Source organism: Ovis aries, chromosome 18 (assembly GCF_016772045.2).
Source record: "Ovis aries strain OAR_USU_Benz2616 breed Rambouillet chromosome 18, ARS-UI_Ramb_v3.0, whole genome shotgun sequence".
In the NCBI taxonomy this organism is placed as follows: domain Eukaryota; kingdom Metazoa; phylum Chordata; class Mammalia; order Artiodactyla; family Bovidae; genus Ovis; species Ovis aries.
This window is the reverse complement of record NC_056071.1, coordinates 25799735-25817563: the sequence shown is the minus strand read 5'-3', so window position 1 is coordinate 25817563 and position 17829 is coordinate 25799735. Positions and strand designations below refer to the sequence as shown.

Below are 17829 nucleotides of genomic sequence, written 5' to 3'. Positions count from 1 at the left end.
AGCACTGCCCATCAGAAAGGAATTAAACTAAAAATCGATAAAGGAAGATGGGTGAAATCCCCAAATATCTGGAAATTAAGCAACATCATTCTAAACAACACATGGGTCAATGAGGAAATACCAGAATAATTTTTTTTTTAGTTTTTTTTAACTAAATGAAAATAAAAATACCACTTGTCAAAATTTCCATAGTGTAACAAAAGCAGTGCTTATCAGAAATATATAGCATTAAATGTACACATCAGAAAAGAAGAAAGTAGAAAATCAATAACCTAGGCTTCTACCTCAGGAAACAAAATGAAGGGAAAATGATGCCTAAAACAAGCAAAGGAAATATCATAAAAATTAGAGCATAAATCAATTAAGTTGAAAACAAGAAGAAAAGGAAGAAAATCTATTTTATTGACCAGTTGCTCAGTCTTTCAGTCGTGTCTGATTCTTTGCAGCCCCTCTTTGCAGACTGTAGTCTGCCAGTCTCCTCTGTCCATGTAATTTTCTAGGCAAGAATACTGGAGTGGGTTGTCATTTTCTACTCCAGGAGATCTCCCTGACCCAAGGATCGAATCCATATCTCTGACATCTCCTGCATTGGCAGGTGGGGTTTTTACCACTGTGCCACTGTATTGACCAGGCTAACTAAGGAATACAAGATACAAACTACCAGTACCAAAAAAGGAAGAAGAGTCATCAACACCGATCTCATAGAAAAGGATAACAATATAACATTAAATGGATGATTTGATTACATAAAAGAGTACTACAAAGAACTCTGTGCCCCAAAATTTGATAATCTGGATAAAATAGACTGATCCCTTAAAAGACATGTACTGGCAAAACTCACAAGAAGAGAAACAGACAAACAGAACAGCCATATGCATTTTTTAAATTTAATAAATAATTAATAACCTTCTTAAAAAAAATCGGCAGGCCCAGATGGTTTCTCTGCTGAACTGTACCAAATGTTTAAGGAAGGGATGATACAATTCTCTACAATCTATTTCAGAAATCAGAAGAGGAAGAACGTGTCCTAACTCATTCTCTGAGGCCAGCATTCCCCTAATATCACAACCTGGCCCATCACCACCCAAACAGTAAGGAGGCAACAGTGCCACTCAGACACCCCCACCGGCAGAAGAGGACTGGGTGGGTCTGAAAGGAGAGAGAAAAGGTGACAGGACATGCATGTCTGCTCTGTGTGGCTTGTTCTCTGGGAACGCCCAGAACTCGTCTTTCTCATCAATATGTCAAAACAGAAAACAGTGAGAATCAAGTGCCGCTGTCCTAGAGCTTTTGCTGCAGAAAGATGGCAGGGAGGAGGCACCTGGCTGTCCCCCCTGCCCTCAACAGGCACTTGAGCACAGACACTCAGAGGCACTGGCACGTGGGACCTGGCAGGCAGCGTGGTGACCCTACTGGTCCTACTCACCGAGAAGCTACAGGCACCCCCGGACCCTGGGCCATCCGCAGGTCAGTCCTGGCCTCTCTGTGGGCTCCCCCCACGAGATGCAGAGATGATGGATCCTCTGGAGACTGAAATGGAAGAGCACATGGGCATCAAACAGCTGAGCACACACACAGACTGCTCGGGTGTAAACAGAAGGAAGTTCTCCAACGTAGGTGCCGATCATGATCACACACTCAATAAAGCTCCCTATTGTCATTGTTGTTTAGTTGCTCAGTTGTGTCCAACTCTTTTCGACCCCAGGGGCTGTAGCCCGCCGGGCTTCTCTGTCCATGGGATTTCCCAGGTAAGAATACTGGAGTGGATTGCCATTTCCTTCTCCAGGGAATCTTTCCAACCCAAGAATCAAACCTATGTCACCTGCATTGCAAGTGGATTCTTTACCACTGAGCCACCAAGGAAGCCTTCCAAAGGGTACTCCTTAAAACAGGAAGAAGCTAACCAGACTTGGACACAACCAATGAACCAGTAAAATAAAAGGTTGGTAGTCTATGTCATTATGCTTTGGTCAAGACCCATAGAATATACAATGCAGAAAGTGAACCTAACTCTAATTCAGTTAATAATAATAATAGTGCATCAATATCAGCTCATCAGTGGTAACTAACGCACCATACTAACGTTAAGATGTTAATAACAGGGGAGATGAGGGGGGTAGGGATTACAGGCCATCTGGAAACTTTCTGCTCAATTTTTCCGTAAAGCTAAAATTGCTGAAATAATTATGCCTCCTAATTTTTAAAAATATGCTGGTTGATATTCAGAAGGCTGAATGGAAATATGGATATAACTGAGAAGCCAATGGGTAAACTAGAAGATGGAGCTAAGAGATTTTCCCAGACTGCAGTGCAAATAGACAATGGACAGCAATCCCAGGGCATGTTTCTCCTGACTTTGATGACAGCCACTGGGCTCCAGGAGCATCCTTCCATACCCACAAGGGCTCTTTCTCTCTCTCCAAAATGGGGAGCTTTAGCAAATTCTCAGGCTTTTGGTTGTTCATCTCATCTTTCCCCAAGACTGCTTTGGGGGAGGCGGGGAGACAGCACAGGAAAGCTTAGAAACCACGTCAACCTTTGCCTGGTTTTGCCTCTCCCAGGCTTCCCTAGTGACTCAGACGGCAGAGTATGCCTACAATGAAGGAGACCCAGGTTCGATCCCTCAGTCAAGAAGATCCCCTGGAGAAGGGAATGGCAACCCACTCCAGTATTCTTGCCTGGAGAATCCCAAGGACAGAAGACTCAGGTGGGGTACAGCTCAGAAGGTTGCAAAGAGTCGGACATGACTGAAGGACCAACTCTTTCACTTTTGACTGCTCCCAGACTGTGGTTTTCCCAGTTCATGGCCTGAGGGAGAACCACTCTCTCTTTATTTAGTTATTGGTGGTGAATTATTTCTTCATTGGTTTTGACTTTAAAAAAAATTATTACTTTAGAAGGAGTCCTAGTAAAGTCTTTCAAAAAAGCAATTCTGCCTTCTCTATCAAAATTTAAATATGCATATCCTTTTACCCAACAACTGCATTTCCAGGAGGACTCACATATATATGAAATATGTGAGTATAGGGATTTTCCCTGCAGCAATCTTTTTAAAAACTGGAAGCAACCTAAATGCCCATAAATAGGAGAATGGTTAAATAAATTAGAGCAGGGCCCATAAGCTGGAGTACTCTGAGATTTTTTTTTTTAAAAGAGGTAGCCAATATGCACCTACCCAGAGAAATCTTAAAAGCCTAGAAATGAGTGAAAATGACAAGTTAACTAAAAAGTATGTGCTGTGTGTGTGTTTCTGTGTGTGTATGCATGTGTCTGCGTGTGTGGATCCCAGTTACAGACGCAGCAAGCCAGCTAGACAATGTATACACATCTGCAAGTCCGGGTATAGACACAAAGGCAAACAGAACAGCCCAAAAGGGCTTCCACCAATGCTCGCCAGCACGTCCTCTACGGGCACTGGCATGCACACAAGAGACAAGGCCACGTGGGCATCGCTTTTACTCTATTATACACATGCTTCCTCGTTGGGTCTTTTACCAAGACGCATTTCTCATCCAGCAGCATTCAGATGAAACCCACAGTCTATGCGTTTGAGAGTTTCATATTCTAGCTGGGAGGTGCTGGCACCAAGAAAACCGACCTTGGGGAAGGGCGGCCAGGAAGGAGGGAAGAAAGCAGGGCTTCCCAGGGGGATGGGGGAGGAGCACACAGGCACTCAAGATTCCTCGGGAAGGAAGGTCACCCCTGGGCAGCAGGGATAAGAACACACACAGCACAGAGTCCGGGAACAGAAACAAAGGGCAGCCAAGCAGGGACCAGAGATAGGCAACATCCTCTACTCCTCTAGATCCAAGCACCTGCAGCCCTCATGCACCAGGCCCATCATCCTGCTGCCCTGCCCACCCTTCAGCGTTCCCCACAAAGGGCAGGGATGCTGTCCCAGGAGGGGTGGACCCATGGGATTTAAGCTTGGCCTCTGAGCAGGTGAGTGGAGCCCACCTCTATGTCTGGAAGGTCCTGCCTTCAGTCCTGGCCCATAACACAGCAAACTGCAATGTGAAGCGTCCAATTTATACGGGACAAAACTCAGCAGTCCTGCCCCCAACAGTGCTGATGTGCTGGGTACCAGAACACTAGCTCCGTGATACATGGCAGATGGTGGCTCGGTCACTGTGGAGCATGGCGTGTGATAGGTGTTTCAGAAGCACTTGCTGAATGATGGGTTAATGGATACGTGGATGGATGTTACATGCCTTTGAAATCTTACAAAACACCTAACATACATTTTAAAAGTAAATGCACACACAAGATACTTAAGGTACCTCTGAGCAAAAAGCCCAGAGAACAATGGATAAAGATCCAGAGACACTGGGACCAAAGGCCCATCCTCTGACATCCCTGCAAACTGGGAGCACTGCCCTGTAATCATATGAGGGTGCCCAGATGAAGTGAAGCTGCCCCCCAGTCCCCAGAAATCGGAAGAGTAAAGAGAAACAGCTTCCAGAGGGTGCCAGACAGGAGTACCCCACCCACCCAGCTACCCAGCCTCCTCACCCACACTCGCCTGGGTCACTAGCCGTCAGCTGGAACTCGGGATTCTTATGCAGCTTCACCTCTGATGCTGGGCAGTCTAGGGTCCGATGTGAGTTGTGAATGAAGCCGGGAGCCTGGCCCACCCCCTCCCTGTTGCCAAATCCTTGTGTCCCTGAGGCCACAGCTTCTCCCTTCAGACTTCAAAGAGCAAAGGACAGATCCGTGCATAACCCATGCTTCCTAATCTGGGGATATTCTCAGAAATAGCAAGCCTCTTCTCTGGCCCTTCCGGGAAATAGCCTGGCTCTTACATGTGACAAAAGGATGCAAAGTGGTGTCTCCGTGATCTGAATATGAACACTGGAAATACTTCCGGGTCTTCCAAATGGCAATAAAAAATATATTAAATAATTTAATGTCGAGTCCATTTAACAGAATTAGAGATAGCTCAGGCAAATGCATGAGGAGAGGAAAGAGATAAGCAATGAAAAATTTTAATGGATAGAGCGATATAAGTAGGACTGAGGGGAAAATCACTGCATAGCTGCAGAGGATTCCCAAAGACGACACTCTTGAAATCTCTTTTAAAACAGTATGATCCCAGCATCCCACAACTCCAAAATACTCTAGCAAGGCCTGTCTTCAGCAGCTTGCAGAAAACATGCATGCTCATTATCTTCCTTGGAATGGCAACAACAAGGGAGCTCTGATTCTATCTTTCCAGCACGGGAACTGCCAGGAGTCTCCCATGCGCACCGCTGACAGCTCCCTTTCACAAGAGAAGCAGTTGTTGTTGTTCAGTCGCTCAGTTGCGACCCCATGGATTGCAGCATGCCAGGCTTCCCTGCCCTCCACTATCTCCTAGAATTTGTTCAAATTCATGTCCATTGAATTGATGATGCCACCCAACCATCTCACCCTCTGCCATCCCCTTCTCCTCTTGCCTTCAATCTTCCCAGTATCAGAGTTTTTTCACAATGAGTCAGCTCCAATGAGAAGCAGACTCATGTCCAGATGGGCTCAGAGCTGCAAGCAGACTGCCCACCAAGCTGTGACGGTGTGGGGTGGGCAAGGGGACCATCATGGCAGCCATCTTTTGTTTTTTTAAGTGGGAAACATTTCTGAATGGCTTAAGCAGGATGTATTCTGATGTTTAAAGCTCTATTAAACTGAAGAAAGAGAAAGAATCCATACCCGGCTCCATACGGAACAAGGGAATATCACTAGCCCCCAGACTGTTAATGAATTAAACTCCTTCCCTGATCCTGCAGAACAGCCCTGGGTCTGGGCATCTTATCTCTGTCAAGCAGGCTGATGGGCAAGCCACTGCCACATGGCCCCACGTGAGCTGCAGATGTCAGCAACGCGCTATCTTCTTTGTTCAGGGGAGACAAAGCAGTCCAGCACTGGTGGCTGTGTTCTTTCTTCCCAACAGGACCTAATTGGTACTGTCCTTCTCTGGTGTCTGGTCTCCCTGAACAGAGCAGGAATGCAGCCAACAGAACCCAAACTATGCAGCTCACAGGCTCCTCCCTGGCTCAGTCAGGCCTCAGTGCACTGAACTCCCAGCTCAGGATTCAGAACCCAGGCACAGAGGGTCTTCTGCATCTAAAGGTCTTTATATGAAGTCATAATTTTTTTTTTTTTTGGCCGCACCACATGGCATGTGGGATCTTAGCTCCCCAACCAAGGATCAAACTCATATCCCCTGCATTGGAAGGCAAAGTCTTAACCACTGGACCTCCAGGGAAGTCCTTGAAGTCAAAATTAAAATCACATCTTTTTACAGTCCTATTTAAAAAAATCAATGTTTCTCACTGAAAAACCAGAAAATACAAGTTATTCATATATGAAACTTGAGACAGTCCCTAAAAATCAACATGTATGATCCTTGAAACTCTAAATATCTGAATTTGAAATCATTTCCTATCAAACCCATTCAATAGAATGCAAACTATTTCAAGCATATACACTATTATTAGTGTATAATAGATAGAAGGAATATGAAACTAAAATTTCAAATACATGCAGTTCTATAAAAATGAAAAGAAAAACATTGTTTCATTGCTATATGCAGAATCTCCAAAGATAATGTTTCGGAAACCAGCCATGGTTTTGACATTTATGTAAATAAATCAGTGACTTCTGTGGTGGTCCAGTGGTTAAGACTTCACACTTGCAATGCAGGGGACCCAGGTTCGATACCTGGTCAGGGAACTAGATCCCACTTACTACAACTAAGAGTTCACACGCTACGCTAAAAAGATCCTGCATGCTGCAGCTAAGACCTGGCACAGCCAAATAAATAATTTTTTTAAAAAAAGAAAACAAATCATTGTGATGTGCTGGGACAAGGTCTATGAGAGGATAATGGTGGGAAAACACAAGACAGAAAAATAAAGTTGGAAGACTCATGCTGCCTGGTTTCCAGAGTTACTGTGAAGCTACAATAATCAAAACAGTGTGGTGCTGGTGAAAGAATAGACAGATAGATCAATAGACTACAGCAGGGAGCCCAGAAATTGCCCCCACTTAATAATAATCTACTTATCTTTGACATAGGAACAAAGGCAATATGATGGAGAAAAGATGTAGTTTTTTCAACAGACAGCCACGTGCAGAAAAATGAACCCAGACACAGACTTCAGATCCTTCACAAAAATCAATGGATCCAAATCTAAAAGTCAAAAACCAAAGCTATAAAAACTCCTGAAAGACAATGCAGTAGAAAACTCTAGATGAACCTGTGTTTAGCAATGACTGTTTCAGATATAATACCAAAGGCATGATCTATGAAAGAAGGAATTAATAAGCTTGACTTCATTAAAAGGTAAAGTTTATGCTCTATGAAAGACACTGTTAAGAGAATGAAAAACAAGGCACGGACTGAGAGAAAATATTTGCAAAAGACACCTCTGATAAGGGATTTATTATGCCAAATATACAAAGAACACTTAAAAGTCAACAATAACAAAATAAACAACTCAAGTATAAAATGAATCAAAAATGTGAAGACACCTCACCAAAGAAGGAAACAGCCGATAACCATATGTAAAGATGCTTTTAATTTGGGCAATGCAAATTAAAACAGCAGTGAGAAGACACAGAGAACAGACTTGTGGGTGCCAAGGGGAAGCAGTGGAGAAGGAATGAATTGAGAGCTTGGGATTAGCAGATGCAAACTTTTATCTATAGGATGGATAAACAACAAGGTCCTACTGTGTAGCACAGGGAACTATATTCAGTATCCTGATACACCATAATGGAGGGACTTCCCTGGTGGTCCGCTGGTTAAGAATCCACCTTCCAATGCAGGGGACATGGGTTCAATCCCTGGTCAGAGAACCCACATGCCACAAGGCAACTAAGCCTGCACGCCCCAACTATAGATCCTGCACACCAGAACTGGAGAGACGCACGAGTGACACAACAGAGATCCTGTGTGCCGCAGCTAAGACCCCGACACAGTCAAATAAATAAACATTTTTTTTTTAAAGCAAAAAAAGAATGTGTGTGCCAATGCAGGAGACACGGGTTTGACCCCTTGTCTGGGAAGATCCCACGTGTCACACAGCAACTAAGCCTGTGCACCACAACTACTGAGCTTGCACGCTAGAACCAGAGGATCGCAACTATTGAGCCCACATGCCACAGCTACTGAACTGCGTGTGCTCTAGAGCCTAAGCCCCACAAGAGAAGCCACCACAGGGAGAAGCATCACAACTAAAGAGGAGCCCCCGCTCGCCACAACTAGAGAAAGCCCACACAGCAACAAAGACCCAGCATGGCCAAAAATAAATGAATAAATAAAACGATTTTAAAAGGAGACAAAAGCTGTTGTTGAATGAATAAATATCTTTTACCACTGCCATCAACAACAAAAAGCCAGCAACGAGATACTACTACATATCTGACAGAATGGCCAAATGCAGACACTGACAACACCAAGTGCTGTTGAGGGTGCAGAGCGACAGGAACTCTCATTCACTGCTGGTGGGGATGCACAAATGGTACAGCCACTTGGGAAGAGAATTTGGCAGTTTCTTAAAAGGATAAACTCACTACTCTTACCACAGATCTAGCCAGTCTTACTCTTTGATATTCTGCTTCCCAAAAGTTGAAGATTTATGTTCACACAGAAACCTGCTCATGGTGGTTTACAGCAGTTTTATTCATAACTGCCAAATGTGAAAGTAAACAAGATACTTCGGTAGGTGAGTGGATAAAGAAACTGAGGTCCACCCAAGGCAGTGGAATATTATTCAGCACTAAAGAGAAATGAGCCATCAAGACATCAAGAGCTTCCCTGGTGGTTCAGCGGTAAAGAATTCGCCTGCAATGCAGGAGATCTGGGTTCAGTCCCTGGGTTAGGAAGATCTCCTGGAGAAGGGAATACTGGAAGAAGAATCTCCAGTATTCTTGCCTGGAGAACTCCATGGACAGAGGAGCCTGGCGGGCTACAGTCCATGGGGGTCACAGAGAGTCAGACACAACTGAAGTGACTGAGCACACAAGCACATAGCTGAGTCGCTGTACTATACACCTGAAACTAACACACTGTCAGCCAACTACACTGCAACTAAAAAATAAAATAATATATGTATTTCTCAAAGCCAGACCTGAAGGGGAAAAAAGACTGGTAACTCTCTTTCCCAACCAACGTGAGTGGTGTGCTGTCAAAGACTGGAGTGCAGTCCAGGTGTCCCGGATGGAAAGTTCCTTCACAAGCAGCTCTTTGGACAAAAAACACTACCCCCCAACCCCCTTCCTTTTGACACAAAAGACACTGACGGCTGCTGTTAAGATGCAACTCACATAGGCCAAGGCGGTACTTTAATTTACTGCCTACCATTAAGGTTTCAGCAGGAATTACTGTGCCAGACACTGTTAACCCGTCAGCCCCTGAGCTCTTCTCATTTCCTGCCAGGTGTTGTTGGACACCTTCCTCTGCAGCTACCACCCCTGCCCTGCTCATGTGAGGACAGACACCTCCAACCCCACCTATCAAGTAACTACATAGATCGGTCAGTCACTGGCTGTTGCCAAGCCCTGAAGAAATGAGACAAGTCTTTCATTCAGACTGAGTAATACACTACTGCAGGGGCCACATTCCCTGACCCCAACTTCCTCACACCACTGCCCAATCTTTTTCCTTATTTCTGACTTTAATTCTTTGGGTGAGGACTTAACTGGTGGTCCAGTGGTTAAGAATCCACCTTGCAATGCGTGGTATGTGAGTCCAATTCCTGCTCAGGGAACTAAGATCCCATGTGCTGCAGGGCAACTAAGCCCGTGCACCACAACAAGAGAAGCCACCACGATGAGAAGCCCGTGTGCCATAACTACTGAGCCTGCACACCACAGCTAGAGTCTGTGCGCGGCAACAAAGGAGCCCACTGGAAGAAACAAAGGTCCCCAAGGCCGCAATGACTCAACATTCTGTAATAACCTATAAGGGGGAAAAATCTGAAAATGATGGATTATATACATGTATAACGGTGAATCACTGTGCTGTACACCTGAAACTAACACAATATTGTAAATCAACTATACTTGAATTAAAATAAAAAAAAGACAAACCCTGTAGGATTCTGCTTATAAAAGGTCTCTAGAGCAGTCAAACTCGCAGAGACAGGATGTAGAACCTTGGATTCCAGGGGCTGGGGGTGGGGGAAATAGGGAGCTGGTGTTTATGGGGACGGGGTTTTAGTTTGGAAAGATGGGAGCAGTTTTGTAAGGTAGATGGTGGTGATGGCTATAAAACAAAGTGAATGTACTTATGTCACTAAACTGTACACATAAAAATGAAGTGGAACTTCTATGTTATGTATATTTTATCACAATATAAAAAAACTAAAACAATAGATACCTTTCATGTCAGAAGACAGAAAGGGGCCCATCAGCCATCTCATCAGCTGATTCTCACAGGATGCTTCTTCTGCCCATGGAGAAGCCCCAGGCTTGGGGTAACCCAAAAAGAGGCCTCTGTCTAAACAATAACTTTGGTGGAATTGATACTGAGCAGGGCCCTGTGGGGCCTCTGGGCACAAAGCCTTTCTGTGTCCCCCATTTCCTTGATTATAGGAAACAGCCTTCATTCAGCCTCCATGACCTTCACTGATTTCCAAGAGGCATATTCAAGCAGCAGTTAGTCAAGGAAGGAAGGGGATGCAAGACCAGGAAGAAACAAACAGTCAAGAGAAACAGTAGTGCAGCCTTGGAGCAAGGTCCAGGTTCCCCATCAACAGATACACACAACAATATCTTTGAGCTGTTCTGCAGATACTGAAATCCCTCCAGGTGGGAGAAGTTAATAGTTACTGATGGTACACTGCCCACAAAAGCATGTAGACTCCAGAACAGTTGGGACCTGAAGGCCGATGATGCTGATTCCTGCTTACCTTACCACCAGCCCATCAGAAGAATGTTCAGGAGCCGATCACACCCTCTTACTATAAAACTTCTCACTCTCCTCTCCAAGTTGGGACACATGGTTTTGACACCATGAGCCTGCTGTGTCCCCTGGCAAAGCAATAAAGCTCTCCTTTTCTACTTCACCCAAAACTGTCTCCAAGACTCAATTCAGCACCGGTATACAGAGAAGCTGAGTCAAGAAGCATCACTGTCAATGAACAAGGAGCCAGAGTCATTCCAGGAGGATGAGGTGGGAAGCAGAGCTCTGAATGGTGAGGAGCCAAATTTCTTGTCAAAATCAGGAAGAACTATAAGAATCCCCCAGGAAGCACCATGCAGGGGGTTCCAGAAAATCCAGCAGCTCCAGCCTCATTCAGGAACACAGTCCTGCACTCACGGGGCACCTGAGAGAGGCCAGAGGTGTAATATATTTATTTTACATATTTATTTGTATTTACTTATTTATTTGATTGCTCTGGCTCTTAGCTGTGGCATGAAGGATCTTGAGTTACAGCATGAGTGATCTAGTTCCCTGACCAGGGATCAAACCTGGGCCCAGCATTAGCAGTGCAGAATCTTAGCCACTGGACCACTGGGGAAGTCCCCAGAGGCATAATTTATGAATGCACAGGAGGATATTTTTACCAGTAGTAAAGTGGATTTTTTAAACAACATTAAGACTTTTTAACAGACTTGGAAATGAAAGGGTTCCTGTCTGTATGAGTCAAGACAAGATTATCTTTCTGACACTTCTGAGGCTCCATCAGGATTGGTTCAAAGAGAAAACCCACCGTCTCCAGTATCTGCTCCTCAGGAAAGGCAGATTTTATGGCTGAAAGGGCCACCAGGCTCTCCTGAGTTAAGCAGCTCATATACGCTTTAACCCTGGAACATTTCACTAGCCAGCTATGAGGAGAGACAGTGACCATTGATCATGGGATCAACAGTTGACCGTGGGATCCCTATGCTCCAATGTCAATGTAAGCAAACAGTTTGGTTACAGGGAATGGCCAGGCCCTGCCAGCTTCTCTGGGACCTGTGCCTCCATCCCACCTGGCTGCCGCCTGCCTCCGCATCCCCACCAGCATCTCTGGCCATCACAGCAGCCCGTGAAATACCGTTCTGCCTGGCCAAATCAAAACAACTCGGCCCTGCACACAAAATGTTTCCGGACAAAATGCAGCAAAATAGAAGCTGCACAGGTCCCAAGTCCAACCCAGGCCCCTCCTTCACCCTCCTTGCCTGGGCCACGGTAGGCCTTTCCCTCGGAGCACGCAGGTGGCTTCAGACCTGAGCCAGGATACACCATGGGGCCAGGACCATGAAGCAGGCTTCAGCGACACATTTTCCATTAAGAAAGAAAAGTGGGCAATTGTGAGCAGCCATATGAATGTAGTGAAATGCTGTCACAGTCCAATCATTGGAAATAAAACCCATCCCATTAGGAGTACTGTAATTGCAGCCCATTCTGCTCCAGATAAGGCTGATGGTTGGAAGATAATGGCTTAAAATTGAAAATCAAAGAGCTGCTCCTCACTGATTCCCAGGAAATGAAGTGCACACAAGAAGGTTTTACACCCACACACACAAAGACCTGCCCCCAACCCACACAGAGAATCCTAAAGTCACCTTAGATTTCAAACTTCCAAGTAACACACAACGATATAAGTAAGTCCTTAACAGTATTGCACTAGCTGAGTTGCTGTTGTTCAGTCGCCCAGTCGTGTCCAACTCTTTGCAACCTCATGGGCTGCAGCACACCAGGCCTCCCTGTCCCTCACCATCTCCCAGAGTTCACCCAAGTTCGTGTCCACTGCATCAGTGATGCCATCCAGCCATCTCATCCTCTGACACCTCCTCTCCATCTGCCCTCAGTCTTTCCCAGCATCAGGGACTTTTCCAATGAGTCGGCTCTTGGCATCAGGTGACCAAAATACTGGAGCTTCAGCATGAGTCCTTCCAATGAATATTCAGGGTTGATTTCCTTTAAGATTGACTGGCGTGACTGAGTTACCACACTTTAAGAACCCCACCTCTCCAGGTCGGAGCGGGGGGGATCTGACAAAGCTAACCCCGCCATCATGAAAAGCAGCCTGCCCCTTTTCATCACTCAGAATACAAGTTCCAGGGACTTCCCTGGTGGTCCAGTGGTTAGGGCTCTGCACTTTCACTGCAGGGGTCATGGGATGGATCCCTGGTCAGGGAACTAAGATTCTGTAAGCCGAGTGGTGCTGCCAAAAATAATAGTAATAACAGTTAGAATACAAATTCCAGAACCCATCCTAAATTGGAAGGATCCCAACAAAACAGAACTCCTATCCCATTAATTAGGGAAACACACTGTTCTCAAATAACAGAGCCCACCAGCCCCCTGGTGTCAGACCTCACTCATACTTATCTCCCACCCAAGGCCTTGACTTGTCATCCATTACCACATACTAGGGGCCACTTTCTGTCCACAGCAGCTATCCCGTTCCTACCCCTTGCTATCCCTCCAACCAGAACTGCTGATACCCCAGGGAAATAGTGGGTCTTCTTGCTAGTTGCTCCCCCACGAAAATATGACACGGCTGGCCTGGTTCTGCCTCCTACGGCTCTGAAGACACCACAGAAAGCCCTGCCAATTCCTCCCACTGCACACCCTCCTGTGAGCGGAGGAAGTGATTCTGAACAAGGCCAGAAACGGGGTGTCAGGGACCGCAGTGGGGAGCAGGTTCCTGGAAGATGGGGCAGCAAAAATCCAAATACTCACAGCTCCAGCAGGCTCTAAAGAAACCAGAGATGCTGTATCTCTATATTTTAATTATACAATAATAGACAGAAATAATACACAGAAACTGCAACTCAGAAAACAGCATTTACCCAAAGAAGGTTCAAAATCATTCCTGAATGTCAGAATCTTAGCAGTGGGGACTTCTCTGGTGGTCCAGTGGCTAAGCCTCTGAGCTCCCAATGCAGGGGGCCCCAGGTTCAATCCCTAGTCAGGGAGCTAGATTCAACATGCCATAACTAAAGATTCCACACTCAGCAACTAAGACCCGGCACAGCCAAATATATAAAATAAATGAAAACAAATAAATAATGGAGAAAATAATTATTTAAAAAAAATAATGACAGAGATGCTCATGCTTGTTTACACACAGTGCCACAGACCTGGAGGAAGAGAATCACATCAGAGAGCAGAAGGCCTCATCAGCCTCCCCCATTCAGACTGGACCTCCATCAGGCAACTTCTTTCTGTCTTTTAAGACTCTCAGGATTTGAGAATGAGGCTGAGTAGACAAGCACTTTAAAATTCATTACCAGGAGATTCCCACAGACTTTGCTTTCATGCACAGGAAACAGTACATTTTCCAAGCCCTTGCCTAAAAGTCCAATTTGGGGGAACTGATGTAGATTGTTTCATTTTGGGTTCTTCAACCAGAGGAAATTTTAAAATTCTTCCTTCCAGCTCAACAGAGCGAATCCACGAATCTGCTGCCTCTGAGAAAGGAGGACAAAGATCCCCATGGGGCCTCAGAATTGGGCAGCAGCTTCTCCTTGGATTCTCAGGGCAGCCAACAGCGTCCGTGGGGACAGAACATCAGCCAAGCATCTCGCAGTGGTGACCACCCTGACCCATGCACTGAGGTGGTCCCGGGTGGTTCAGGAAGAGGGTATGGCATCAATCCAATTCACCAAACCAACAGAAAAATAAGATTTTCCTTTTCAAATTTTTGGCCACATCTTGCGGCACTTGGGAGCTTAGTTCCCAGTCTACGGATCAAACTCACACCTCCTGCATTGGAAGTGTGGAGTCTTAACCACTGTACCATCAGGGAAGTCCCCAAAATAAGATATTTTAAACATAAATAATGACTTGTGGACATGGGACAACAGGCTAGTTCAAAATTGGGAAAGGAGTACATCAAAGCTGTATATTGTCACTGTGCTTATTTAACTTAATATGCAGACTATATCATGAGAAATGCCAGGCTGGATGAATCCCAAGCTGGAATCAAAATTTCTGGGAAAGACATCAACAACCTCAGATATGTAGATGATACCACTCAAATGGCAGAAAATGAAGAGGAACTAAAGAGTCTCTTGATGAGGGTGAAAGAGGAGAGTGAAAAGCTGGCTTAAAACTTAACATTTATAAAACTAATTACAGCATCCAGTCCCATCACTTCACGGCAAATAGAAGGGAGAAAAGTGGAAACAGTTACAGATTTTATTTTCTTATGCTCCAAAATCACAGAGGATGGTGACTCCAGCCATGAAATTAAAAGATGCTTGCCCCTTGAAAGGAAAGCTGTGACAATTCTAGACAGCGTCTTTAAAAAGTAGAGATATCACTTTACCGACAAAGGTCTGTATAGTCAAAGTTATGGTTTTTCCAGCAGTTATGTACGGATGTGAGAGTTGGACCATTAAAGCAGGCTGAACACCAAAAAATCAATGCTTTTGAACCATGGTGTTGGAGAAGACTCTTGAGAGTCTTCGATCCTTTGTCCACCTGATGCAAAGAGTCGACTCACTGGAAAAGACCCTGATGCTGAGAAAGATTGAGGGCAGGAGGAAAAGAGGTCGACAGAGGATGAGATGGTTGGATGGCATCATCAGCTCAATGGAAATGCATTTGAGCAAACTCCAGGAGATAGTGAGGTCTTCCCTGTAGCTCAAATGGTAAAGAATCTGCTTGCAACATAGGAGACCTGGGTGCAATCCCTGGGTTGGAGAAGGCAATGGCAATCCAGTCCAGTATTCTTGCCTGAAGAATCCCATGGACAGAGGAGCTGTGTGGGCTACAGTCCGTGGGGTTGCAAAGAGTCAGACACGACTGAGCAACTAACACTACTACTAGGAGATAGTAAAGGACAGAGAAGCCTGGCATGCTGCAGTCCATGCGGTCATAAAGAGTCAGACAGGACTTAGAGACTGAACAACAACAAACGGCTTGCAAGCCCAGGGTTCCGGTCCCTGCCTATGGGGTCAGCACCCCCAGCAGCCCCTGCCTGGGGTGAGGAGCTCCCAGGGAAGGGATTTCTCTCTGGAAGAACATCGTCACACCTCAGTATCGGCCTGTATGTCCTGGGGAAGCCTCTGAGGCTCTCCACAGGCTCCCCCATTGGTCCTTGGTTTCCTCTCAAAACCCACAAGCAAACCCTGGACAAGGGTCCCCAGGGAGCCTGTGAGCTGGGAGGCCCCAGACAGGAAGCTGGAACGGTATTTGCTGGATGCTGCTCGATGGTGCAGCATCACAGGAGGGAGCACGGATGGGAAGGAGCAGTGCGAGGGCAGGGGTGGCGGGGAGAGGACAGGAAAGGGGGAGGGAAGGAAAGCAGGCCCCCCCACACACACTGTCTGTGGGCATCCCAGCCTTTCTAGAGGTCAGTCTGCAGTCTTCACCTTCAACCCAGCCATTCCATCTCTGGAAACATATCATAAAGAATCAGGAGATCTGACAGAAGAGCAGAGCTACGGGGTATTTATCCCAGCATCCTTCAGGGCAGAAAACACTCTAAACAAGCCCAGTGTCCAAGTGAGGGGCTGGTCAGTGCCTGATGGACAAACTCCCATCGCAGCAGGTGGAAGAACAGCCGAGAGGGAGGCGCGTGCCAAGCTCATGGAAGAATCCCTCCCCCAGCCCCAACATTAAAGGTGCTGTCTGTATCACAAACACCTGCCATGAGACCAGCGAGAGGCTGACCTCAGCTGCAGAGCCTGCTGTGCCAGGACAGCTCCCAACGGGCCCAGAGGGTGAGGGCAGCACCGATGCAACCATGCCCGGACCCCAGCCTCTGCCTGGACAAACACACCCCTCAGACCCTGGTCCTGATCCTCAGACCACACAGGAGAAGCCAGCATGGTATCCCAGCAGCAGGTCAGAGATGAGAGTCCATCAGGGTGGAGCCAGGAGCACTTGCAGAACTGCTGAGGCCACATGGTGCCACCCCGACCCCTTTGCATCTCCATGGACCACCTTGGAAGAGACCACTGTGCTGTGGGTCTCATCTATTTCAGACAGAGCATGAGCAGAGACCACACGGAGCAGATGTGATGACCACACGCAGGATATAGGCCATGAAGCCAAGTGGTCACTGCATGGGCAGCTGATGGACAGTCTCCCAGCACAGCTGGAGGGGTGTGAGGGGCCGGGGAGAGTTGTGGGCATAGACAGCAAGACCTCTAGGATCTTGGGCAGGGTGGCCTGGAAAGCGCCAGGCAGAGGGCCACAGAACACCCAACTAAAACTTCTGGGCTGACCCAAAGAAGCTGTACACACACACCCCGCTGACTCAAAGGAGGTGTACACACACATACACACACACCCCACTGACTCAAAGGAAGTGTACACACACATACACACACACACATACACTGACTCAAAGGAGGTGTACACACACATACACACACCCCACTGACTCAAAGGAGGTATACACACACATACACACACACACATACACTGACTCAAAGGAGGTGTACACACACATACACACACACCCCACTGACCCAAAGGAGGTGTACACACATATACACACACACCCTGCTGACCCAAAAAGCTGTATACATACACACACCCCCCACTGACCCAAAGGAGTTGTACACACACACCCCACTGACTCAAAGGAGGTGTATACACACATACACACACACCCTGCTGACCCAAAGAGCTGTGTACACACACACACACACACACCCCACTGACCCAAAGGAGTTGTACACGCACACCCCACTGACTCAAAGGAGGTGTACACACACATATACACACACCCCACTGACCCAAAGAGCTGTATACACACACCCCACTGACTCAAAGGAGGTGTACACACACACACACACACACCCCACTGACCCAAAGGAGTTGTACACACACCCCACTGACTCAAAGGAGGTGTACACACACATACACACACACCCCACTGACTCAAAGGAAGTGTA

General features: G+C 46.4%; 1 protein-coding gene across 9 annotated transcripts in view; it reads right to left on the bottom strand.

Annotated features, from left to right (window-relative positions):
* Positions 1–17829, bottom strand: part of APBA2 (amyloid beta precursor protein binding family A member 2) — a 130252-nt gene that overhangs the window by 98392 nt on the left and 14031 nt on the right. For 5 of the 9 annotated variants that reach the window (XM_042235158.2, XM_042235157.2, XM_042235161.2 and 2 more), the window contains exon 2: positions 1427–1530. The exons of the other annotated variants lie outside the window; for them this stretch is intronic. The gene's annotated coding sequence lies outside the window, so the exon portion shown is untranslated. The remainder of the gene's footprint in view (positions 1–1426; positions 1531–17829) is intronic. 9 annotated transcript variants of the gene reach the window in all.